Consider the following 16,417-nt stretch of genomic DNA (forward strand, 5'->3'; position numbering starts at 1 on the left):
GAATGGTGCAACCGCTCTGGAAGACAGTGTGGAGGCTCCTCAGGAAGCTAAGTATAGATTTGCCATATGACCCACCTATTCCATTGCTAGGTATATATTCAGAGGAACTGAAATTTGAGACACAAATGGATACTTGTAAACTGATGTTTTTTGCAGCATTATTCATAATTGCTAAGAGATGGAAACAGCTCAAATATCCATCAATGAATGGGTGGATAAACAAACCGTGGTATATACACATTATGGAATATTATGCAGCTGTAGGGAAAGACAAGGAACGTATAATAAGGTGGATGATCATTGAGGACATTATGTTGAGTGAAGTTAGCCAGAAACAACAGGACATATACTATATGGTCTCACTTATATGAACAAACATTAATGAAAAATCTTTGAGAGTTAAAAGCTAAGAACACAGGTTATCAGGAGATAGTAAGAGGGTAAAAATTGGGCATTTGATGCTGAAAGACTACAGAATATTTAGCAGAATTGATTGTATAGATCCAGAAATAGATAGCATAATACTGTGTGATGGTGGCATAATATCATAAATACACTGAACAAAGATGTCTGTGAATAATGCTGAAAGGAGTGCAATAGGAGATTGTATGACACCAGAGGTAAAGATAGATAATAAACACTGGGACTGTATAACTTGGCATATTTGTACATATTCTAAATGTACAAATATAAAAATATTTTTACATGTGGGAGAACAAATGAATGTCAACCATGCACAGTGTTGCAAAAGGAATGGTATTTGGGAAAAAACATAATCAAAGCAAACTGGAGTCTATGCTCAACAGTAACATTGTAATATGCTTCCATTGGGTGTAGCAAAGGCAATATATCAGGGCTAGGTGTGTATGAGAGTGGGATATAGGGGAGGGATATGAGATTCTTGGCAGTGGTGTTGTTTTCTGTCCTTACTATTATATTGTATTGTATGACATGTTATTTTTCTTTTTATTACCTTTTGGATTGTTTGCTAAAAAATTTTTTTTGTAGTAATGAATATGTTCAGGTGCTGATTTTGGTGATAAATGTACAACTTTATGATGATACCATGAACAACTGACTGTACACTATGGATAAGTGTATGATATGTGAATATAACTCTATAAAGTTGTAGGAAAAAATATAATAGGGGTAAAAGTGTTGGAGAAAACATGGAGAGAGGGATGTACCTATCTACTGTTGAGCAGGCAGAACTCTGTAGCTTTTCTGGAGGTCAGTGTGGTGGTTCCACAGAAAGCTACCTATGTGAGGGACATAAGGTCCTGCAACTTCATTATATGGTATGTACTTGGAAGATCTGAGAGCAGAGACATGAACGCACATTTGTACACCGGTGTTCATGGAGGAAGCATTCATGATTTGCAGTGGGTGGAGGTGGCCTAAGGGTACATAAACTGAGGAACAGAATGTTTAACTGTGGTGTATGCATACAATGGAATATTGAGCAACTACAAGGAGTGGGGCTGTGAGACACAATGAGGTGAATGGATCTTTTACACAGCATTTTGAGTGAAGTACCTCAGAAATAAAGGCAAACACTTTAATGCCTCACCAATATGGACTAACTACAAAGTGTAAACTCAGTATTGAATCTTAGAACACAGCCTAAGAGGGGAACAATTATTGTAATGGTCCCCAGATTGTAAGCTCTTACAGGAGTCAAATCTATTCCTGAATTGTAATGGCTATCTCCAAACTTTGGGATGCTGATCCCTTAATGTATAACCTGATTGGTCTCTGGAATATTGGGTATCTCCATGACACCTGAAACTCAGAGCTAGGGCTTGGCAGATATGAATGTCAGTATTAGTGCATGCAGCAACTGTTAAAAAATAAGCTGGAAGAGTCCAGACTTCAATTAGTGATATGAATGAAGCGGATCTAGTTAAGACTAGGGCAAACTGGGCTAAAGGGTAAAGATTGATACTGACTGTGTTTTAAAACTTCAACTTCCTTGTGAGACCAAGGGAAGAGATATCTATTTGGTGCAGTATCTATATTTTCTATACAGTAAAACCCTACAGTCAGTTTGTTCAAACACCATAATTACATGGAACTTTGACTAGGAAGTGAGATATGGTTGGCCTGTATAAGTTAGAATGAAACAGTGACACAACCCAATGTAGTTTGGGCAGAGAATAAAAATATATTTGCAGGTTCCCCATGAGGAACTGGGGGAAAATGTGGAAGAGTTGTACTTCCTCACCTTCACTGATGCTGATGTTGTCACAGATGTTGAGAACTGGTGGTTTGATGTGCTGAGTCCTCTGTCATGGGACTTGCCCTTATGAAGCTCATTATTGCAAGAGAGAGGCTAGACTTACATATAATTGTGCCTAAATGTCTCCGCCTGAGTACCTCTTCCATGCTCAGATGTGGCCCTCTCTCTATAGCTAAGTGACCTTGGCAAGTGAACTCACTGCCATCCCCCCTACATGGGACCTGACTCTCAGGGGTGTAAATCTCCCTGGCAATGACACCCAGGGATGAATCTGAACCTGGCATCATGGGATTCAGAGTATCTTCTTTGCCAAAATGGGGATGCAAAATGAAATAAAGTTTCAGTAGCTGAGAGATTTCAAAAGGAGTCGAGAGGTCACTCTGGTGGAAATTCTTATGCAATATATATATAACACCTCTTAGGGTTTAATGTATTGGAATAACTAGAATTAAATACCTGAAACTATCAAACTCCAACCCAGTAGTCTGGACTCGTGAAGATGACTGTATAACAATGTAACTTACAAGGGGTGACAGTGTGATTGTGAAAACTTTGTGGATTGCACTTCCTTTAGTTTATGGATGGATGAGTAGAAAAATGGGGACAAAAACTGAATGAAAAATAGGGTGGGATTGGGAGGATGATTTGGGCGGGTTTTTTTTTTACTTATTTTTTATTCTTATTCTGATTCTATTTGGTGTAAGGAAAATGTTCAAAATTAGATTGAGGTGATGAATGCATCACTATGTGATGCTACTATGATCAGTTGATTGTACACCATGGATGATTGTATGGTATGTGAATGTATTTCAATAAAACTGAATTTAATTTAAAAAAATAGAAGGGAGAAATTAACACCTCTACAATAATAGTTGGAGATATCAATATAACACTTTCAGCAGTAGATAGAACATCTAGACAGAAGGTCAAAAATAAAATGAACTTAAGTCATATGATAAATAAACTAGACCTAACAATCTTTTAGAGAGCATTGTACCACAAAACAGTAGAATACATATTCTTCTCAAATGTACAGTAAACAGCCTCCAGAATAGACCTCATGTAAGGTCACCAAAGAAATCTCGGTATAATTTAAAAGTTGGAAATTATATAATGCATCTTCTATGACCACAGTGGAATGAATCTGGAAATCAATAACAGGCAAAAAAAAAAAAACAGGAAAATTCACAAATATCTGGAAGTTTAATAACACACTCAAACAATAAAATAGTCAAAGGAAAAATCACACAGGAAATCAATAAATACCCTGAAACAAATGAAAATGAAACCACAACACACCAGATCATGGGATGCAGCAAAGGCAGTGCTCAGAGAAAATTTGCACTCCTAAATGATTACCATAAAAAGAAGACACCATTAAAATAAAAGACATAATGCACACCTGGAGGACAGAAAAAGAAAAGCAGATTAAACCCAAAGCAGGCAGAAAGAAAGAAATACCAAACATTAAGGCTGAATTAAATGAAATAGAGAATAAAAACAATAGAAAACATTAACAAAACTAAAGTTTGTTCTTTGAAAAGATCAACACAATTGACAAATATTTATCTTGACTGACATGAAAAAGAGAAGACACAAATAAATAACATCAGAGAAGGATGATATTACGACTGCAGAAAGAAAGTAAATCATAAGAAAATACTATGAACAACTGTATGACAACAAACTACACAACTGAGATAAAATGGACAATTTCCTAGAAACACATGAATAACCTACACTTACTTGAGAAGAAATAGAAGACCTCAACAAACCAATCACAGGTAAAGAGATTAAATCAGTTATCAAAAACTTCCCAACAGCAAAAATGTTGAACAATCAAACTTCCACACCTGGGGAATTCCTGCTAGATTCTTAAGCAATAGGGACTCACAATTTTATATGACAAGCCCTCAATCTAGAAGCTTGCCTTTATGAAACATCTCTCCAATGTGAATCTAAGCCTATTTATAACTATGCCTAAAAGTCACTCCCAGAGAACCTCTTTTGCTGCTCAGATGTGGTCTCTCTCTCTAAGCCAACCCTGTAAATTAACTCACTACTTTTCCCCTATGTGGAACATAATTCTCTGGGGTGTAAGTCTCCCTGAAAGTGTGGAACATGACTCCCAGTGATGAGACTGGCCTGGCATCATGGGGTTCAGAATGTCTTCTTGACTAAAGGGGGAAAAGAAATGAAAAAAATAAAGCTTCTGTGGCTGAGATTTCAAATCCAGTCAAGACCTCATCCTGGAGGTTATTCTTATGCTACATATATATATTCCTTTATGTTTCTAGTGTATTAGAAAAGCTAGAAGGAAACACCTGAAACTACTGAACTGTGATGCAGTAGCCTTGATTCTTGATGATGTTTGTATAACTATATAGCTTTTATCATGTGACAATGTGTTTATGAAAACCTTGTGACTGACACTACCTGGATCCAGTGTACAGACAGGTAAGTAATTAAATAAAGACAATAAATATATATATATATAATAAGTGGGGATAAAGCATATGGGATATTTTTGGTCTTCTAAATAATGAGGGGATAAAAGGTATGGGATGCTTTGGATGTTCTTTTTATTTTTATTGCTTTCATTTTTATTTTTTTGGAGTAATGAATATGTTCCAAAATTGGTTGTGGTGATGAATGCACAATTATATGATGATACTGTCAGACATAGATCATATTCTTTGGATGTAATATATGGTGTGTGAATATATCTCAATAAAATTGCATTTTAAAAAGAAATCTACCAACTAATTAAATCCCAGGACTAGATGGCTTCACAGGCAAATTTTACCAAGCATTTCAAGAAAAGAATTATTACCAATCCTTCTGAAATTCTTCCAAAAAATTGTAGGAGGAACACTACCTAACTCTTTCTATGAAGCCAACAAACCATAATACCAAAGCCTGATAAGGATACTACAAGGAAAGAAAACTACAAACCAATCTTTCTAGTGGAAATAGATGCAAAAATCCTCAACAAAATACTATCAAATGGAATCCAATATTAAAAGAATTATACACCATGATCAAGTGGAATTTATCCTATGTATGCAAGAGTGGTTAAACATAAGAAAATCAATTAATGTAGTACACCTCATTAAAAAAAAAATGATGGGAGAAAACATATGATCATCTTAGTTGATGAAGAAAAGGCATTTAACAAATCCAACATCCTGTCTTGATAAAAAAACACTTAGAACAATAGGAATAGAAGGAAAACTCCTCAACATGAGAAAGAGTATAAGCAAAAAAATCCACTGTTAACATCATACTCAATGGTGAAATACAAGGCTTTCTTCTAAGTTCTGGAACAAAACAATGATGAACACTGTCAGCACTGTTATTCAACATTGTACTGGAATTCCTTGCCAGAGATATTGGGCAAAAAAAGAAACAAAAGACATTCAAATTGGAAAGTAGGTAGTCAATTGTTCACTATTTGCAGAGCACATGATCCTACATATAGCAAGTCCTGAACAATCTACAACAAAGCTACTAGAAGTAATAAACAAATTCAGTAAGGTAGAGGGGTACAAGATCAACTCACAAAAGTCTAGTGTTCTATAAACTTGTAATGAGCAATCTGAGGAGGAAATCAAGAAAAATATCCACTTACATTAGCAACTAAAAAGTCAAATATCTAGGAATAAATTTATCCAATGACATAAAGGACTTATACACACAGAACTACAAAACTTTACTAAAAGAAATCAAAAAAGACATAAATAAATGGAAAGCATTCCATTCTCATGGATTGGAAGATTAAACATTCATAATATGTCAGTTCTACCCAAAAAGATTTATAGTTTCAATGCAATTACAATCAAAATTCCAACAGCATTCTTTGCAGAAATGGAAAAGCCAATCTACAAATTTACTTGGAAAAGTAAGGGGACTCAAATAGCTCCAAACCACCTCAAAGAATGAGAACTAAGTTGGAGGACTCAGACTTTCTGGCATTTAAACTAATTACAAAACTACACTTGTCATAACTGCATAGTAAGGGCACAAGGGTAGATTTATAGACCAATGGAATCAAATTGGGAATTCAGAAATAGACCCTCACATTGCTGGTCAATTGATTTTTTATGCATTTTTAATCACAAACTGTAACATATATACATGACAGTGATAACTTTGAAAGTATGATTTAACAAGTAGTTAGCAAATTTCAAAGAATGTTAGGGGTTATAGTTCCAAAATTTCAGTTATTTCAATTATTGTAAAATATAGCATATATACAGAAAAGTGTTAACTTTCAAAGTATAGCTCAACAAGCAGTTATACACATAATTTCAAAAAATATTATGGGTTACATTTGTACAGTTTCAGTTCTTTCCTTATTGTGAAATATAGGGTATATCCAGAAAGCCGATAACTTTCAAAGCACAATGAAATGAAAAGCTACAGAGCAAATTTCAAAGAATACTATAGGTTACAGTTCCAGCATTTCAGTTATTTCTTTCTAGCTCTTCTAATACCCTAGCATCTAAATATATATATGTATATATACATGTAAAATTTCAGTATTCATAATACTTTGTTAAATCCTATCTTGTTTGTTGCTACCCCTTCTTCTTGATTAATCACTTACTTGATCTTCAGGGATGTCTAGTCAGTGGCCACCATAATTTGTTCATTTTGAAAGGGGATGTCAACATTATGGGAAAGGGGGCTGCATCCAATTTTTGTTCTTAAAGAGGTTGTTGCCTTTGCATTTGGGGTTTTCTCTGGCACGGTAACACTGATGGTTTTGTTTCTGAGAGATAAAACTTGGTAAGTGAATTTTTTATAGAATCTCAGATACAGACCTAGGTATTTTGGGACTACTGTTGGCATACTGTGGCCATTTGAGATATCTCATTGGAGTTTGCATAAAATAAAATTCCAGGATAGCCTCTAGACTATTTGAGATCTCTTAGCCACTGTAATCTTGTTTTCTTACCTTTCTTTTCCCTCTTTTTGTCAAGTAGGCGTTTTCAATCCCTCAATGCCAGGCCCAGGCTCATTCCTGGGAGTTGTGTTCCATGTTACCAGGGAGATTCATTCCCCTGAGAGTCATGTCCCACCTGCTTGGGGGGGGGGGTGGTTAATGAATTTATTTGCCAAGCTGAGCTTAGAGAGAGAAAGGCCACATCTTAGCAACAAAAGAGGTTTTCTGGAGGTGACTTTTAAGCATAATTATAGGAAGGTTTAGCCTCCCATTTACAGCTCTGTTTCACATGAGCAAGCCTCAATATCAAGGGCCTGATTTAATAAGTAGGGGGTCCCATATTTCACATAACATATATTCTGTCTGAAGGTAAACAGTTTCTCACATTATCTTCACTTAGTTGTACAATAATCATCACTCTCAATTTTAGACAATTATCATAAAACATCTAGATTTCTTATCAGCTGGTAATTACTCATACTTAGTGTAGTGTTGCTAAGATATTTCTATTAAATATAGTCTATATTATTTAATGTGCAGTTTTTCCATATACCACTCTGTTGTTAGCTCTTTGTACCAGTGTCATAACTTTTAAATATATTATGCTAGCACGTTTATATTTGTAGCACTACTCTGTGGGTTACATGCCTTTAAATAACCACTTTTCAACATGTTTGCCTTCAATGCAACACTAATACTTATAATCCCATTAATGAACCATAATCACACCTGTCAATTCCCATCATGCAGTTCACCATCATCATGTCTGTACTTATTAGATTATAACTTCCCCTTCACTAGTTTCTATCTCTAGGTCCACTGTAGTCTGCATTATGAGACACATATTTTACATTCTTCAATGAGTTCACATTAGGGGTAACATGCAATACATCTCCTTTTGTATCTGACTTATTGCCCTCAGCATTATATATTCAAGGTTCGTCCATGTTGTCATATGTTTCAAGGCCTTGTTCCTTCTGCTTCATAGTATTCCATCATATATATATACCACATTTTGTATATTCACTGAATTGTTGAAGGATGCTTGGATTGTTTCCATCTCTTAGCAATTCTGAATCATGCTGCTATGAACATAGGTGTGCAAATGTCTGTTCTTGTCACTGCATTCAGATCTCCTCAGTATATACCAAGAAGTGAAATTACCAGATGATAGGGTAACTTGATATCTTGTATTCTGAGGAACCAACAAACTGCCTTCCACAGCAGATGTACCATTATACAGTCACACCAGCAATGAATGAGAATTCCAGTTTCTCCAATCCTCTCTAGCATTTGTAGTTTCCTCTTTCTTTAAAGGCAATCATTTTTATGGGTGTGAGATGATGCATCATTTTGGTCTTGATTTGTATTTCCCTAATAGCTAGTGAAGATGAACATTTTTTCATGTGTTTTTTAGTCATTTGTATTTCCTTTTCAGAGAAATGTCTTTCCATACCTTTGCCCATTTTGTAACTTGTCTTTTGGTACTATTGTCAATGAGATGTAGAATTTCTTTATAAATGTAAGATATCAGTCTCTTATCAGATACATGGTTTCCAAATATTTTCTCTCATTGTGTTGGCTGCCTCTTGACCTTTTTGACAAATTCCTTTGAGGTGCAGAAGCTTTTGATTTCGAGGAGCTCCCATTTATCTATTTTTTCTTTTGTTACTTGTGTTTTGGGTGTAAGTTCTAAGAAGTGACCTCCTCATACTAGGCCCTTGAAGAGGCTTCCCTACATTATCTTCTTGGAGTTTCATGGTACTGTCTCTTATATTGAGGTCTTTGATCCACTTTCAGTTAACTTTTGTATAGCATGTGAGGTATGGGCCCTTTTTCATTCTTTTCAATGTGTATATACAGTTCTCCCAGCCCCATTTGTAGAAGAGACTGTTCTGTCCCATTTCAGTGGACCTTAACAAAAAGAGTCGACCATAGATCCGGATGTCTATTTCCAAACTCTCAACTTGATTCCATTGATCAATATGTCTATTTTTGTGCCAATACCAGGCTGTCTTGACTACTAAGCTTTATAGTAGGCTTCAAAGTCAGGAAGTGTAAGTCCTCCCACTTTGTTTTTTCTTTTCAGAATGCTTTTAGCAATTTGAGGCCACTTTTCCTTCCAAATAAATTTGATAACTAGCTTTTCCAAATCTACAAATAGATTGTTGGAATTTTGATGGGAATTTCATTGAATGTATAGATGGGTAGGATTGACATCTTCACAATATTTAGCATTCCTCCACATGAACACAGAATATCTTTCCATCTCTGTAGGCCCTTTTATGTCCTTTATTAAAGTTATGTAATTTTCTGTGTACAGACTTTTACATCCTTAGTTAAGTTTATTCCTAGTTGCTTGATTTTTTAGTTGCTATTGTGAATGGAAAATTTTTTTTCTTGAGTGTTTCTTCAGTTAGTTCATTTCTAGTGTATAAGAACATTGCTGACTTTTGTGCCTTAATCTTGTATCCCACCACTTTGCTGAATTTTTTTTATTAGCCTGAGTAACTTTGTCATCTATTTCTCAGTACTTTCCAAGTATACAATCAGATCTTCTGCAAATAATGACAGTTTTACTTATTCCTTTCTAATTTGGATGCATTTTATTTCTCTAACTTGCTGGATTGCTCTGGCTAGAACTTCTAGCACAATGTTGAATAATAGTGGTGATAGCAGGCATCCTTTTCTCATTCCCAATCTTAGGAGGAAGGCTTTCAGTCTCGCACAATTGAGCGCTATGCTGGCTGTGGGTTTTTCATATATGCCCATTATCATATTGAGGAAGTCTCCTTCAATTCCTTCAATTTAAATTGATTTTATCAAAAAAAAAAAAAAGGATGCTGAATTTCGTTGATTGGTTTTTCAGCACCTATTGAAATTATCATTTGATTTTTCTCTTTTGATTTGTTACTGTGTTGTATCACATTGATTTTTTTATGTTGAACCAGCCTTGCACGCCTGGGATAACATTTAATCCTCAGGGCAATCCCACCCTTACCAAAGGCTTATGCACAGGAGTTTTTCTCTCAAAATGCTGGGGTAATTGCTCCAACATATCCTCACACTGGGGAGACTGCTTTCTTCTTGGCCCCACCCTCCTCAAATATCAGGATGGCACCCAGACTCTCTTCCATCTCTATGGCACATGCTCAACCCCTTCAGAACTGTGGGATGGTGGCCAGGCTCTCCCCAATCTCTAGGGAATATGCCCCACCTTCTCTGAGGCCTGGGGTGGCAGCACACTTCCTGAGCATCAAAGAAGACTCACTCTCTGCCTCCAGAGCAAACTCGCCCTTTCCTCATGCATGTGTAGGTCCACGCTCCTGGCCTGAGAATTCTTGGCTCCTGACCTTAGCTTCCCTGGTTTTGCCTTTGAAGTCCTCTTTTCTTCAAATTGTCCTTTTTCTGCCCCTTTTAGTCCAGACCAGCAATGGTTCCATTTATACAGATCTTACAAAGTATTTTTTGACTTGGCATGCAATATACAGAGCTCAAAACCAATAGACAATAGAACATTCCACAAATCATTCCTGGATAACTCCATTTCCAATCCTGGCTTGTACTGAGATGGCTGACTGGTTCCGGGTTTCACTAAATCTTCATGTGACACATTATCTTCTGGGACCTCACTTTCTGGAGGCTCAGAATTTTCCAAAGCCATCAATTTGTGGTTTCTTTGGACCCAGGAGTTCAGTTTTTAGCCTCTCTTTTTCCTCTCACATTTTACTATAAGTGGCAAGGAGAAGCCAAGCTGCATTTTTGACATTTAGTTTGGAGATTGCTTCAGCTAAGTATCCCAGCTCATCACTTTCAAATTCTGCCTTCAATCCAACACCAGGACTCAATCTTACCATATTCTCTGCCACTTTAAAACAAGGGTCACCTTTCTTCCAGTTGGCAATGTCACATTCATTATTTCTGTTAAGGGCTTTATCAGCGGTATCTTTAGAGTCCACATTTCTACCAACAGTCTCTTCAAAGAAATCTAGACCTTTTCTAATCAAGCTCCTCACAATTATTCCAGAATATTCCCTTTATCCATTTAAAAAAAAAACATTACAACATGCTTTCTATTTGCAAACTCAACAGCAGCACCCCATTTCTTGGTACCAAAATCTGCTCCTATTTGCTAAAGCTGCCATTATTCAAAATACCAGAAATGGATCTTCTTTAATAAAAGGGATTCATTAGGTTACAGATTTACAGTTATAAGGCCATGAAAGTGTCCAAACTAAGGCATCAACATGAAGATGCCTTCACTGAAAAATGGCCAATGATGTCTGGAACACCTCTGTCAGCTGGGAAGGTACATGGCTGGTGTCTGTTGCTTCTATGCTCCTGGGTTACATTTCTCTCTAAGCATCTGGGGTCTTCTCTTAGCTTCCTTGGGGCAAACATTGGGCTTCATCTCTTAGGTTAGCATCTCTAAACATATTTCTGTCTTCATCTCCAAGTGTTTTCAAGCATCAAGTGAGTCACAGCTCCAGGGAAACACTCAATCAAAGTATTCCCTCCAACAAGAATAAAGGGTTAAAAGGTCATGGCTATTCAGGGGTCCATAACTGTTTGAAACGGGCACATATGACAACTCTATACTTAGCCTCCTGTGGAAGCACCATACTGCCCTCCAGGGGGGCCACACTGTTCCACTTCCTTGCCAACAGTGAATAAATATATCTCCCTGTCCACATCTTCTCCAGCACTTGTATTTTTCTGTTTATTTTTAAACATTTTAATTCGCATGCCATACAATCCATCCCTAGCTAATAATCAGTAGTTCCCAGTATAATTGCAAAGTAATGTGTTCACCACCACAATCTATATGAGAATCTTTCCATTTCTTCCACCAAAAAAGAAGAGGAAAAAATTAAAAAAATAAAGAATAAAAAAAGAGAAACAACAAAAACAAGTATCCCATATCCCTTTCTTATATCCCCCTCTGTTGATATGTAGCTTGGGATATTGCCTTTTTTTGTATTTCTACATTCAATCACCATCACTGTCCACTAGGTTTTGCTAAGATATACAGACCCTGTTTTTATCCTGTATCTTTACTTCAGGTGTCATACATGCCCTTAGGCTTCCTCTTTCATCCACAATCACACTCATATTTGTTCATTATGTGTACAGTATTGTGCAACCATCACATATTATTGTACTATTCATTTCTAGATGTTTAGAATCAATGTTGTTGAGCATTCTGTACTCCTTCAGCATGAAATGCCCAAGTTCTACCCTCTTTCTACCTCCTGATACCCTGTGCACTTAACTAATGCTCAGAGTTTGTTCATTGTAGTGCATGTTAGTGAGACCATGCAAAATTTGTCCTTCAGTTTCTGACTAATTTTGCTCAACATAATGTCCTCTAGATTTATCCATGTTGTTGCATCCATGTTGTTGTCATGACTTTATTCTGTCTTATAGCTGCATAGTATTCCATCATATGTATATACTAAAGTTTGTATGTCCACTCATTTGTTGAGTATTTGGACTGTGTGATGGTTAGGGTCATGTGCCAACTTGGAAAGGTGATACTGCCCAGTTGTCTGCTCAAGCAATCTCTGGCCTAACCATCACTGAAAAGACACTTCACGGCTGGTTAACAAACCAGAAGTCTGGTTTATTAAATCATCTGTCAGTTGATTATATCTGTGGCTGATTACATCTACAATCAACTAAAAGACTGCATTCCACAATGAGAAAATGCAATCAGCTGGATTTAATCCAATCACTTGGATACTTTTTTTATTCATTTTATTAAGATGTATTCACATACCATGCAGTCATACAAAACAAATTGTACATTTGAATGTTCACAGTACCATTACATAGTTGTACATTCATTACCAAAATCAATCCCCGACACCCTCATTAACACACACACAAAAAATACTATCAAATGGAATCCAATATTAAAAGAATTATACACCATGATCAAGTGGAATTTATCCCATGTATGCAAGAGTGGTTAAACAAGAAAATCAGTATTGTGCAACCATCACATATTATTGTATTATTCATTTCTAGATGTTTGGAATCAATGTTGTTGAGCATTCTGTACTCCTTCAGCATGAAATGCCCAAATTCTACCCTCTTTCTACATCCTGATACCCTGTGCACTTAACTAATGCTCAGAATTTGTTCATTATAGTGCATATTAGTGAGACCATGCAAAATTTGTCCTTCAGTGAAAAAGAGCAACCAAAGTAAAAAAGAAAACTGGGTGCCCTTGTCTGTTTGTTTCTTTGTATCCTTCCCCCACCTTTCCACTCATCCATCCACAAACTAGACAAACAGGAGTGTGATCCCTATGGTCCCCCCAATCCCACTGTCCCCCATCATAAGCCACATTTTTATACAACTGTCTTTGAGACTCATGGGTTCTGGGTTGTAGTTTGATAGTTTCAGGTATCTACCACCAGCTACCACAATTCATTAGAACCTAAAAAGGTTGTCTGTATTGTGCATAAGAGTGCCCACCAGAGTGACCTCTCGGCTCCTTTTGGAATCTCTCTGCCACTGAAGCTTATTTCATTTCCTTTCACATCCCCCTTTTGGTCAAGAAGATGTTCTCCATCCCATGATGCCAGGTCTACATTCCTCCCTGGGAGTCATATTCCACATTGTCAGGGAGATTCACTCCCCTGGGTATCTGATCCCACGTAGGGGGGAGGGCAGTGATTTCACCTTTCAAGTTGGCTTAGCTAGAGAGAGGGCCACATCTGAGCAAGAGGCGTTTGGCAGGAGGCTCTTAGGCACAATTATAGGGAGGCCTAGCCTCTCCTTTGCAGCAACAGTCTTCCCAAGGGCAAATCCTGTGGTAGAGGGTCCAATCCATCAAACCACCAGTCCCCTATATCTGTGGGCATGTTAGCAACCATTGAGTAAGGGCAAGCCAATACCCCTGCATTCTCCACCAGCCCCTCAAGGGGCCTCTGCATATTTTGTCCTTGTTTTTTTTAAAACTTTTTATTTTTCTAAATCAACTGTAAGAAAAATTAAAAAAATTAAAAAAATTAAAAAAATTAAAAAAACATACAATAAAAGAACATTTCAAAGAGACCGTAACAAGGGAGTAAGAAAAAGACAACTAACCTAAGATAACTACATTACATCCAATGTGTTCTTACTCTACTCCAAGAAAGTATCCTAATATAGCAACATTTCTGTGAACTTGGCCCTACTATACCCATAAGAAATTAACAGAAATTAGTCATTCCTGGGCATTTCCAGAACATTAAATTTACCCATGATAGCTTATCTGTTCTTCTTGGATTATTGTTCCCCCTTCCTCTATCGCTAGTTCCCCTACATTATACATTATAAACCATTTGTTTTACATTTTTCAAAGTTCACATTAGTGGTAGCATATAATATTTATCTTTTTGTGCTTGGCTTGTTTTGCTCAGCATTATGTCTTCAAGGTTCATCCATGTTGTCATATATTTCAAAAGATCATTCCTTCTTACTGCTGTGTAGTATTCCATCGTGTGTATATACCACATTTTCTTTATCCACTCATCTGTTGAAGGACATTTGGGTTGTTTCCATCTCTTGGCAATTGTGAATAATGCTGCTATGAACATTGGCGTGCAGATATCTGTTCGTGTCACTGCTTTCCAATCTTCCGGGTATATACCGAGAAGTGCAATCGCTGGATCCAAGGGTATATCTGTATTTAGTTTTCTAAGGAACTGCCACACTGACTTCCAGAGTGGCTGAAACATTATACAGTCCCACCAACAATGAATAAGAGTTCCAATTTCTCCACATCCCATCCAGCATTTGTAGTTTCCTGTTTCTTTAATGGCAGCCATTGTAACAGGTGTTAGATGGTATCTCATTGTGGTCTTAATTTGCAACTCTCTAATAGCTAGTGAAGCTCAACATTTCTTCATGTGTTTCTTGGCCATTTGTACTTCCTCTTCAGAGAACTGTCTTTTCATATCTTTTGCCCATTTTATAATTGGGCTGTCTGTAGTATCGTCATTGAGTTGTAGGATTTCTTTGTATATGCAAGATATCTGTCTTCTGTCAGATACATGGTTTCCAAAAATTTTTTCCCATTGAGTTTTCTGCCTCTACCTTTTTGAGAAATTCCTTTGAGGTACAGAAACTTCTGAGCTTGAGGAGTTCCCATTTATTTATTTTTTCTTTTGTTGCTTGTGCTTTGGGTGTAATGTCTAGGAAGTGGCCACCTAATACAAGGTCTTGAAGATGTTTTCCTACATTATCTTCTAGGAGTTTTATGGTGCTTTCTTTCATATTGAGATTTTTGGTCCGTTCTGAGTTAATTTTTGTGTATGGTTTGAGGTAGGGGTCCTTTTTCATTCTTTTGGATATGGATATCCAACTCTCCCAGCCTCATTTGTTGAAAAGACTATTGTGACCCAGTTCAGTGACTTTGAGGGCCTTATCAAAGATCAGTCGCCCATAGATCTGAGGGTCTATCTCCAAATTCTCAATTCAATTCCATTGATCTATATGTCTATCTTTGTGCCAGTACCACGCTGTTTTGACAACTCTGGCTTTATAATAAGCTTCAAAGTCAGTGAGTGTAAGTCCCCCTACTTCGTTTTTCTTTTTTAGAGTGTCTTTAGGAATTCGAGGCATCTTCCCTTTCCAAATAAATTTGATAACTAGCTTTTCCAAGTCTGCAAAGTAGGTTATTGGAATTTTGATTGGGATTGCACTGAATCTGTAGATGAGTTTGGGTAGAATTGACATCTTAATGACATTTAGCCTTCCTATCAATGAACATGGACTATTTTTCCATCTTTTAAGTTCCCCTTCTATTTCTTTAGTAGAGTTATGTGGTTTTCTTTGTATAGATCTTTTACATCTTTGGTTAAGTTTATTCCTAGGTGCTTGATTTTTTTAGTTGCTATTGAAAATGGTATCTTTTTCTTGAGTGTCTCTTCAGCTTGTTCATTTCTAGCATGTAGAAACATTACTGACTTATGTGCATTAATATTGTATCCCACTTCTTTGCTAAATTTGTTTATTAGCTCTAGTAACTGTATTGTCGATTTCTATGGGTTTTCCAGATGTAAGCTCATATCATCTGCAAATAATGACAGCTTAACTTCTTCCTTTCCAGTTCAGATACCCTTTATTTCTTTATCTTTGTGAATTGCTCTGGCTAGAACTTCCAGCACAATGTTGCATAATAGAGTTGACTTGTCTCATTCCTGATCTTAGGGGAAAGGCTTTCAGCCTCTCACCAT

Source organism: Choloepus didactylus, chromosome Y, assembly GCF_015220235.1.
Source record: "Choloepus didactylus isolate mChoDid1 chromosome Y, mChoDid1.pri, whole genome shotgun sequence".
Classification (NCBI taxonomy): Eukaryota; Metazoa; Chordata; class Mammalia; order Pilosa; family Megalonychidae; genus Choloepus; species Choloepus didactylus.